This window comes from Megascapheus bottae, chromosome 8 (assembly GCF_031878675.1).
Source record: "Megascapheus bottae isolate mThoBot1 chromosome 8, mThoBot2.hap1, whole genome shotgun sequence".
NCBI classification, from domain to species: Eukaryota; Metazoa; Chordata; class Mammalia; order Rodentia; family Geomyidae; genus Megascapheus; species Megascapheus bottae.
The window spans coordinates 54349747-54360666 of NC_143516.1; positions in this window are offsets into that span (position 1 = coordinate 54349747).

Sequence of the window (10920 nt, forward strand, 5' to 3'; positions counted from 1 at the left end):
GTAAAAGGGTTACATGATATTTGCCAGATAGAAGGTGCATTAATTCACATACATTGATACCCTTTCACATGTCTTGGTACCCGTTTCCCTCCCCCAGAACATTTTTTTATCATCATAGAAAGTTCTGTTCCACCAGGGCTAAGCGAGAAATAAGATTCCTGAACATCCTTCAGAAGATGTATTCTGCATGCAAATGTATTCCATACAAGTGTATTCCGTTCAATTCCCTATATCACGCTTCATCTTCAGTGTCATGGAACATGTTAAGAAATGGTGAACCAGGCAACTCAGAGGAGAGCTAGCACACCTGGTGGGGAAAGACTACCCCTTCACTCCAACTACAATTTCATTTTTCTTTTCTTGTGGGTCATGGGGCTTGAACTCTGGCCTGGGCACTGTCCCTGAGCTCTTCAGCTCAAGGCTACCACCCTACCCTTGAGCCAAGCCCCACGTCCCATTTTCTAGAGGTTAATTGGAGATAAGATTTTCAGGTCCTTTCGTGCCTGGGCTGGCTTTGAACCTTGATCCTCAAATCTCAGCCTCCTGAGTAGCTAGGATTACAGATGTGAGCCACGGTGCCCTGCCAATTTCTTAGGAGGAGGATCTTGAGATTGGAGCTAGCCACAGCAAGACTCTCTCAGTCTCTCTCTGTTTCTCTGTCTCTGTATCTGTCTCTGTCTCTGTCTGTCTCTCTTTTTCTCTCTCCGCATATATCTATCTTTCTATATATCTATCTCTAGAAATAGATATCTACATAAATACATATATTCATATATACATTTTCTTTTGTATGGCCATGAAGCTTGAACTCTGGGCCTGGGCATTGTCCCTGAGCGCTTCAGCTCCAGGCTACCCTATACCCCTTGAGCCATGAGTGGTTAATTGGAGATAAGAGTTTCACATTCTTTAGTACCCTGGCTGGCTTTGAACTGCAATCCTCAGATCTCAGCTTCCTGATTAGTTAGGATTATAGGTGTGAGCCGCCACACCCAGTCTCATACATACATATTTGAATACACTTTCATGATTTGAGTCCTTGATTTACAAATCTGACAATTAGCCCATTTTGATTCATTGAGGAAATAAAAGCTAGTTATTATGGTCACACACATGATTAGATTGCTTTCAAGTGATAACCATGTGTTATTCAGTACTCTAAAACCAGCCTGGTCTTTCTTGGTTGCCATGGTAATTAGAACTAGTGATAGCTTTGGATTTTGAATTTCACTGACCTAGAAACAGCCATTTTCTACTCTAATTCTTTTCTCCAAAATCCACTGATGACATATTGAGAGCATATGTTTCTCTTGTGCCATTTAGAATTGTGCTCTGAGGGACAAGAAGAATACAAGAGAAAGCCAGCTAAGAATGCAAGCAAATTGGTAGAAAATAAGAGGAAGGTCTGAGCTAAGTACCTAGATTGTAAATGACAGTAATTTTGCTATCAGTGATTTTTTTTCCGCAGACGCTTCAGCTATTATCAATATAACATACACACTGAATATCTATTATTGAATTTTAACAAGTGAGGAAAAGATAACAAATTTTTTTCTTTTTGCATTATTGTTTATAGAATCATGATTTCTCCTTCTTCCATTTCCTCTTCTACTTCTTTTCTTTTCTTATTTTTTTTTTTTTTTTGTCGATTGTAGGACTTGAATTCTGGGCCTGAGCATTGTCCCTGAGCTCTTCAGCTCATACACTTTTTTTTTTTTTTTGCCAGTCCTGGGCCCTGAACTCAGAGCCTGAGCACTGTCCTTGGGCTTTCTCAAGGCTAGAGCTCTACCACTTGAGCCTCAGCACCACTTTTGGCTTTTTTCTATGTATATATGGTACCAAGGAATCGAACCCGGGTCTTCGTGCATGCTAGGCACGCACTCTACCCCTAGGCCAAACTCCCGGCCTAACAAACACATTTTTTTTTTTTTTGCCAGTCCTAGGCTTGAGCTCAGGGCTTGAGCACTGTCCTTGGACTTTCTCAAGGCTAGCACTCTACCACTTGAGCCTCAGCACCACTTCTGGCTTTTTGCTATGTATGTGGGGTAGCGAGGAATCGAACCCGGGTCTTCGTGCATGCTAGGCAAGCACTGTACCACTAGGCCAAACTCCCGGCCCCCAGCTCATACACTTTTTAATGTCTGGTCTGGCCTTGAACAGAGATCATCATATCTCTGCTCAGGGCCTGAGTTCAAGCCCCAGGATTGGCAAAACAAAAACAAACAAACAAAAACACTAGGTAAGTGATATATCACTAAGCTACAGGCTTGAAACTGTTTCAATGAAAAATACTAAACTTTGTTTATTTTATTTTATTTTTTAATGTGGTACCAAGGAATTGAACGCAGGGCCTCATGCATGCTAGTCAAGCATTCTACCACTAAGCCACATTCCTAGCCCTTGTTCACATTTTTAAACATTTTTCCAGTATTACTGTTTATGAATAGACCCAATTACAAAATATCATGGCAGACCCCTCAGTTCATCTTTCTAATAATCGTAGTGATCTGATCCTCCCTGCTCTGCAGAGTGGATGGTCTTCTTCTTCAAGCCACCTTGTGGAGAGATAACTTGAAGGGCAACAAAAAGTTATTTGCTTCCTTGAAGCATTTTCCAACAGTATAAATCTCATAAACCAGGTCCTCCATGCAGATGGTGCCATATTTACCAAGAGATCAAGCAATCAAAGCATTATGTATTAAGGCAATTCGCTTCTTATTGATTTTGCCATAACCACGCTTGTAGATGAGCTCATTGGCTGACTTCAGGTTTGGGTACCCCCATGCAATATATGGTTCCACAATTCTCAGCATATTAATCGCTAAGCCTTAATGAGCTTCACAAAGGTGCCACTGAAGATCTGGTGAAGGCGAAGCAACCGCTACACATTACGGGCTTTTGGACTCGGACCACTGATACTCTGATTCTGATGATAAATGCTAGGCTGGAGTTTGGCTTAGTGGTAGAGTGCTCACCTAGCACACTTGAAGTCCTGGCTTAGATTCCTCAGTACCACATACACAGAAAAAGCCGAAAGTGGCCCTGTGACTCAAGCGGCAGAGTGCTAGCCTTGCCAAGGACAGTGCCCAGGTCCTGTGTTCAGTTCCCAGGACTGACAGACACAGATCGGGGGAGTGGATGGGGGGGAGGGAAAAGAGAGAGGGAGAGAGGGGGGAAGGAGGGAGAGAGCACATACAGTCATGAAGCTGTCAGATTTGCCACTACTGTAATCCTTAGAACCCCTCTGATAATTTAGAAAGTATGCCCTCAGGCACCTAAAGAAATAAAGTAATACTTTTGCTAAATTTAACTTAAATTATAGGACTTTAGGTAAATATGGTTTTTAGCTCAAAGACAGGCAAGGATTTTAGTCTTAACATTTTTGTCTATTTTTGTTGTTGTTGTTGAGTACTATAAAACAAGATGGAAATGGTAACGTGTGCCTATAATCCCAGTCCATGGGGCTCAGTCCAGGGCTAGCCTAGGCAAAAGTGAGACCTTATCTAAAAATAAATAAATAAACAAAACCAAAAAAGCCTGGGCATCATATGGTTAATCACATGTGGCTACTGTATCTGACTTTGTTACCTGTTATATCTGGAGGGGGTGAGGGGAAAGAAATGGGAACAAAAACATGAGAAGGGGTATCAATGTGTGAGAAGTAATGCACCTGATGAATGTAATTGTAACCCCTCTATACATTATCCAATTTTTTAGAAAAAAAGAAAAAGGCCTGGGCATGTAATTCAAGTGTAAAGTTCACTGAAAGGAGACCACCTCATGGTTCAGGCAGGGAACAGTTCATTGTGGGAGAGAGCAAACTGCCAGTCACGGGAGAAGGAGGCCTGCAAAGAGAGAAGAGGGAGGAAGAGAGGAAGAGAAGAAGTGATGGAGGTGTGAAGAAAAGAGAAAAAAGAGGGAGGGAGAGTGGAAGAGAAGATATTTACGTCAGGTGATTTTGAAATAAGACGAATAATTCCCAAGTAATCTCAAAATATACCCACACTTTCTGCTATTTCTTGAACAGTCTGGAGCATGTTGTAATTAAATATTGAAGTCAATTTAAGACAAAACCCTACATTTTACAAATCCTTTCTTACCCCAAAGCAGTTTCTCTTTTCCTTAAGAGCCACATCCCCCCAGGCTAAAGCAGGAATTTTTAAGCATTATGCTTTGATATAAAAGACACATGATGCTAACCACAGCAACTCTCTGAAATCACAGAGAACCAGACTGAGATAATAACCAACCAAGCCACTCTCTTACTGGAACTCTCAGACTATAAATGGCTTTGCCTGCCTTAATTCTTCTTCTATTTAAACCTAAAATTCACATCAGTGTCAGATAGCCAGAGGGAAAATATTATCTTCTGTGACATCATGCCACATAAAAATCTTTCTCTGTCCTTCATCTTGCCTATTTTCCTTTTCTTTCTTCCTTCCTTCCTTCCTTCCTTGCTTGCTTGCTTGCTTGCTTTGTTTTTATTTTTGTCAGTCCTAGGGCTTGAACTCAGGGCCTGAGCAGTATCCTGGGCTTTCTCAAGCCTAGAGCTCTACTACTTGAGCCACAGCATCCCATCTGGCTTTTTCTATGTATCAAGTTTGGAGGAATTGAACCTGGGTCTTCACGCATGCTAGGCAAACACTCTACCAGTAGGTCAAACTCCTGGGCCTTGTCTTTTTTTCTTTGATGTATAGGAAGGAATGGTTGGACCTAGCATAATCTTTTAATACTTTCCTGTCACTTTTACTCCATTTTGAGCCTTCCTTGAATCTTTTTCTGGCTGGACTCAAGGACAGAGGTGGATAGCTGCACTGACTTTCCAGTAACGCCCAGTACAAAAAAAGTAAGTAAGTAAGTAAGTAACTAAGTACCATAAGGCATGGAAGATAAAGCACAGCTTCATCTTAACTGGTTGTAAGACTAGCTGTAACTATGTACTCTTTAATTGTCCATTCTGGAACTTCTAACCAGAAAGCAGCTGGTGCGTTGTTCACTAGGTATGTCAATTTGCGTAGGGAAGTATAAATAACCATGGCTCCGTAACTTTTCTTTTTTTCACTGTAAGGGTGATGTACTGAGGGGTTAGAGGTACATAAATCAGGTGATAAGCACATTTCTCTTTGAAGTGTCACCTCCTCCCTCGTTTTCTTAAGTGTCTAGTGAGCGTCACTGCTGCGTTTGCTTCACCCTTGGTCCCACCGTTTCTGTTCTTCCCCTGACTCTCCCCCAAACAGATTCAATTACAAGCAAAACCAAAGGCACAGAAAACAAAAAGAGAGCAGAAGGAAAAAACAAACAAACAAAAAAAGTAAGATAACCTTGTTTCCACTTTTTGGTGTTCATTTTGATACACATTATTTTATATGATCATATGCACTTAGCTCTTGAGCTTTTGTGATCATCTCCTAAGAATTTCCTTTGTTCTCACTGTGTGATTGTCAAGAGTGTGACAACCTAAGAAACTGTGATATGTTCCATGAGACAAATGAAGTCATCAGAGTCACAGTTACCCCGGCTCCTAGCCAGATGATGGGGACAATAAATAAGATAAGGTCATCAGGCTCACACCCATCCTGACTCCTAACCAGATGCTGGGGACAAAAAATAAGATGGTAGGGCCGGGAGTTTGGCCTAGTGGTTAAAGTGCTTGCTAGCATGCATGAAGACCCGGGTTCGATTCCTCAGTACCACATATAGAAAAAAAGCCAGAAGTGGTGCTGTGGCTCAAGTGGTAGAGCTCTAGCCTTGAGAAAGTCCAAGGACAGTGCTCAGGCCCTGAGCTCAAGCCCAGGACTGGCAAAAAAAAAAATAAATAAGATGGTAGAGTCCCAGACACCCTGATACTTGGCAATATTTTAAGGAAAACCGCCCTTCAAGTTCCCAAACCAGCCAATTAGCCTTCAAAGACAAAAATAGGTGGGGCAAAAGGGAGTAAAAACCCCAAAATAACATTAAAGCAAATGGGCCAAAAGAGAGTAAAAAAAAGTTTAAAAAGCAACATGAGCAAAAGCAGTTAGTTCCTGTAAGGGGAAAGAGAGTTATCTGATACATAAGCCTCATGCCTTCCTGATAAGTCACTGAGAAAAGGCAATGTGTAATGTAAACTTTCTCTTACTAGTTTTCCCCAAGTGAGCACTTATTATTTGTTTAACCATAGTCCTTAAATTTGTTTATGTAAGTGCTCATTATTGGTTTGCCAGTAGTCCCTAGATTTATTGTTTGTTTAGCAGTCATTGCTTATCTATAGTCTCTAAATTTACTATTTGTAATTGTGCTAACATTTGTCATCTAAAATGACCAAGTCATAACATTTACTTATCTATATTTTTACACGTATACACCATCTGTGGTTTTGGGCTTGATAAAACCCTGTTGAATACAAGATCAAGGCTACACAAAACTATCCAATTAGTTGAGTGTAGTTTGAAGTAAATAAAGGACTCCTAGCTTTGTTTACCTTAGTCGGTGGCAGTAATTTCATTTGATGGTGATAATTTCCAAAAATTAGGATTCAAGAGTCCTGTATAATTTACTATGTCCAAGTGTATGTTTTTGTCTTTTACCATCCAGTGTGTTTACTTGTAGATTTTTTTCCATATAGTTTTTATTGTAATTGTAATAGATAGAAGGATTACATTATATTTACCAGATTGAAGGTGCATTACTTCAGAAACATTGATACCCTTTTTCATGTCTTGGCCCCATTTCCCTCCTCCCCACCCGCATCCCCCCAACTTGTTTTCTTCCCTTCCCTATCCCATTTCAAATAACCAAAAATACATATGTACAATATATCAGATAACAAGGTGAAATACTGTAACAATATGAGATAACCAAGAGACAGCAAAAGAGATAAGAGATAACATAGTACATTAAAAATAACAATCACTCATTATATGGCTTTTGTTTCTATATCCTGGAGGTCCTTACATTTAGCATCATACTATATGGCCTTATGTATCTAGGTTTTGTTCTATTGTAAATCTCGGCTAGGAGGGCCCAAGGTTTCTACTGATTATGACAAATGAGGGAAACCATTGAGCCTATGTTACTTGTAGATTCATAGACACAGTTTAGTTACAACAAATGAAGGAACCCACGTAACCTATTTTTTTTATTTTGTCAAGGTGACATACAGAGAGGTTATAGTTACATACATAAGGTAGTGAGTACATTTCTTGCCAAACATTGTTACCCCTCCCACATTTTTCTTCCACTTTCCCTTTTCCCCTATTCCCCATCCCCACAAACCTATGTCTCTTTGGGTATGGTTTGCTTTGTTAGTATAATTTTTCCTAGTCTTTCCATTTCCTCACAAATGGTATAATATCATCTTTTTGAGGGAAGCATACTATTCCACTGCCAACAATTTATTTTAAATCAGTTCCATCTTTAGATCCACTTTTACATTTCAAGTTTCTAACTGACCTTCCCTTCACAGGAAAAGAACTTTTCTATTAATAAGAACAAAAAGAAAAGCAAATGAACAAAAAACCCCACTCCCCTCCACATTGCCTTTTTCCTCTACTCTTACAAGAGCTGGGCTCGTGCCTGCAGTCATAGCTACTCAGGAGGCTGAGATCTAAAGATACTAATTCCAAGCCAGCCCAGGCAGACAAATCCGAAGGACCTTTATCTCCAAGGAACCAGTAAAAGGTGGAGCTGTGGCTCAGATAGTAGAACACCAGCCTTAAGCAGAAAAAGCAAGAGCATGAGGACACTGGTTCCAGCCCCACTACTGGTACATGTATACACACACAAATTAGAAAGTACCAAAGGGGCTGCCAAGAGTATGGCCTAGTGGTAGAGTGCTTGCCTAGCATGCATGAAGACCTGGGCCTGATTACATATATAGAAGAAAACAGAAGTGTTGCTGTGGCTCAAGTGGTAGTGCAATAGCCTTGAGAAATCCCAAGGAGAGTGCCTAGGCCCTGAGTCCAAGCCCCAAGACTGGCAAAAAAAAAAAAAAGTTTGCTGGGCTCACACACCTGTAAATCCTAGTCAGGAGGCTGAGATCTGAGGATCGAGGGTCAAAGCCAGCCCTGGAACAAAATTCTATTAGACTCATCTCCAATTAACCAGAAAACTAGAAGTGGTGCTGTGGCTCAAGTGGTAGAGTGCTAGCCTTGAGCTGTAGAGCTCAGGGACAGTACCTAGGCCCAGAGTTCAAGCCCTATGGCTAACAAAGATAAAAAAAAAAAAAGGAAAGTACCAAAGGGTAAGAAGAAAGTAAAATCGGGGTTCAATACCTTCCCCTGAAAAGTTTCTATGCAAGAATATAGAAAGCATTTTTTTTTTTTTGGTGCCAGACCTGGGACCTGAACTCAGATCCTGGGAACTGTCTCTGAGACTTTTCTGCTGTGGCTGGCTTTGAATGGTGATCCTCAGATTCAAGCCTCCTGAGTACTAGGATTACAGGTGTGTTTCACCTGTGCCCCTCTCCTAGAACACTTGTAACTCCGCAGGTTCATAGTTTTACATCAGTTCCCACAAAGAGCAGTGAGTGAGTTTTCCTTTAGTAACAATGCACAGGCTGACCATCCAGCCGGTCAGTATCATTTCTTCATACAGTGTGTATCATTTCTTCATACAGTGTGTATCATTTCTTCATACAGTGCGTGTATTGGGTTGAATGGAATGGAAACCTTCAAAAAATGCAAGTCTAACGTTGTAACATTGGATCTGTAGCCTTGTCTAGAACAAGTGTCTTGAGAATTAAAATATTTCAAGATGAAAGCATTCCTATTAACCCAGTAGCACCCAAACCCAATAACAATTATTGTATGTAGAGATTAGAGTAATAGAGCCACATCCAATACATGCCTAGGGACACCAGAGACAGAGAAGCCAGAATTTTCCTCTAGTGCCTCTAGAGAGAATAAGACCACACCTTGCTTTCAGACATCTGATCTCTGAAACTGTAAGAATTTCTGTGATTTTAAAGCCACTAACTTTGTGGCAGTATGTTACAGTGAATTCAGTAAATCAACACAAAGTACTCTAAATGTTTCCATTATAAACCCAGGCTCTTCTCCAGTCTCATTTTCTAGTTGCTCCAACTGCTTCTTTTTATATCCTTTGCACATTCTGTTCCCCTACACAAATTGGCTTCTCCATTCATTCACCACTGTTTGCCACTGAAGAAGCAATCTCTTCAGAGAAGAGTTAAGTCCCTACCTATCACCATGTTTCTCTCTCAAGAGCATAGCTTTCTCCTCCACCCCACTCCCACTTTGGCAGGGTCTTGACCTCAAGGTTTTGCTCTTAATAGAGTAGTGCTCTACTACATGAGCCACTGGCCCAGCCTTTTTATGTCTCTTTTGCCTAGGTCTCCCTCCATGATACTCCTACTGCTGACTCCCAAGTAATTATGTTTTTTGATTTTTTGCCAGTCCTGGAGCTTGGACACCGTCCCTGGGTATTCTCAAGGCTAGAGCTCTACCACTTGAGCCACAGCACAACCTGGGTCTTCATTCATGCTAGGCAAGCACTCTACCACCAGGCCAAACTCCCTGCCCCAAGTAACTCTTATCTTGTTCTAGATTACAAGTGTGTAGATAATGTGTATCTTTGAAAGTATGATTATTAGATTCTATCTCCCTATGGGTTAGAGGTATAGCTCAGTGGTAGAGTAATATCAAGAGTGAGGACCTGAGTTTGATTTCCACAGAGTTGAGGTGAGGATGGAGAGGATTCTATTTCCCTACCAAACTGTAAGTTCCATGAGCAACACACACACACACACACACACACACACACACACACGCTGCCTCCCCTCACCATTGTATTTCTAGTCTATTCAGTGTTGCAAATACCACTCTCTTTTGAATGAAGAGCCATTTCCCCCGAATATTATTCACCTGGGGAATTTCTCTTTCAAGAATCTGGGCTAGGTTAGGTGACCACATCATTTACACTTCAAAGTAGACCACCTCTCAGAGAATGACCTGGCTACAGCCCTCTGTCCTAAGTAAAAGGCTGGGTCCAAAATAGGAGCATCAAGCAAGCCAAAGCAAGAGGAAAAACTAGAGTCTGGGCGACAGCATTTCAGAGGCAAGGGATTAACAGGTGACGACAGCTTTTACTGAAAAGTATTGACTTCTTAAAGATTTGAGCCTATGAATTAACTAAAGACAGGGTGAAATCTTGGTGTCCCAGTGGCAATTTTGTATCTATAGCCTTTAGCCTAGTCCATCCTCTTCTTCCTTTAAACTGTAACTGTATTGGAATCTAAAAAGGACCAAAATTCCAGAAGGTCAAAAATCACTTATTTTAACAATCCATTTATCAATCCAGAGGGATTACTAGATCACCTGGACTCTACCAATGAGCCACCTATGGCCCCAGAATACACCTATGACCGGAACTGGTGAAAAATTGTACACATCTTTAGGAAACCTAAAGCAAATGTCTGTTTGGGCAAGATGCATTAAAATGCTACCTTACCCCTTCCCTTTACCACTTCTCCTCCTCGTCTGGCCTGTTGGGGCAGTGGCTGGCCTTGAACCATGCACAGAACCAGGTCTGGGCCTAACATCTCCTGTAACCCGGGGAAGATGAAGTAAAGTGGTTTAATTTCCGCTGCATTTCTTCCACACCGTGCAGTCATCCGTTCATCCCCTCTGTCTGTCCTCCCAGCGGGCCCCGGCTCAGCGCCCACAGTGCCGCCCCCCCCCCCCCCCCGACAGTGCACCCCGGGCTCGCGGTGGTGACCAGGACTCCCAGGGCTCGGGCGCGGGCTCGCCGGAGGCCTCCGGGCCGCGGCGTCGCGGGCGTGAGCACACGGCGCAGGCCCCGGCGGCCCGGGCGGCGGCGCGCTTTCGGGCGGGCCCGCCTCCAGCCTCGCCGCCACGCTCTTTCGGGATTCTTCCCGCCGGCGCCTCGCAGGCTTCCACCCCCGGATGCTCTGGGACCAGAGAC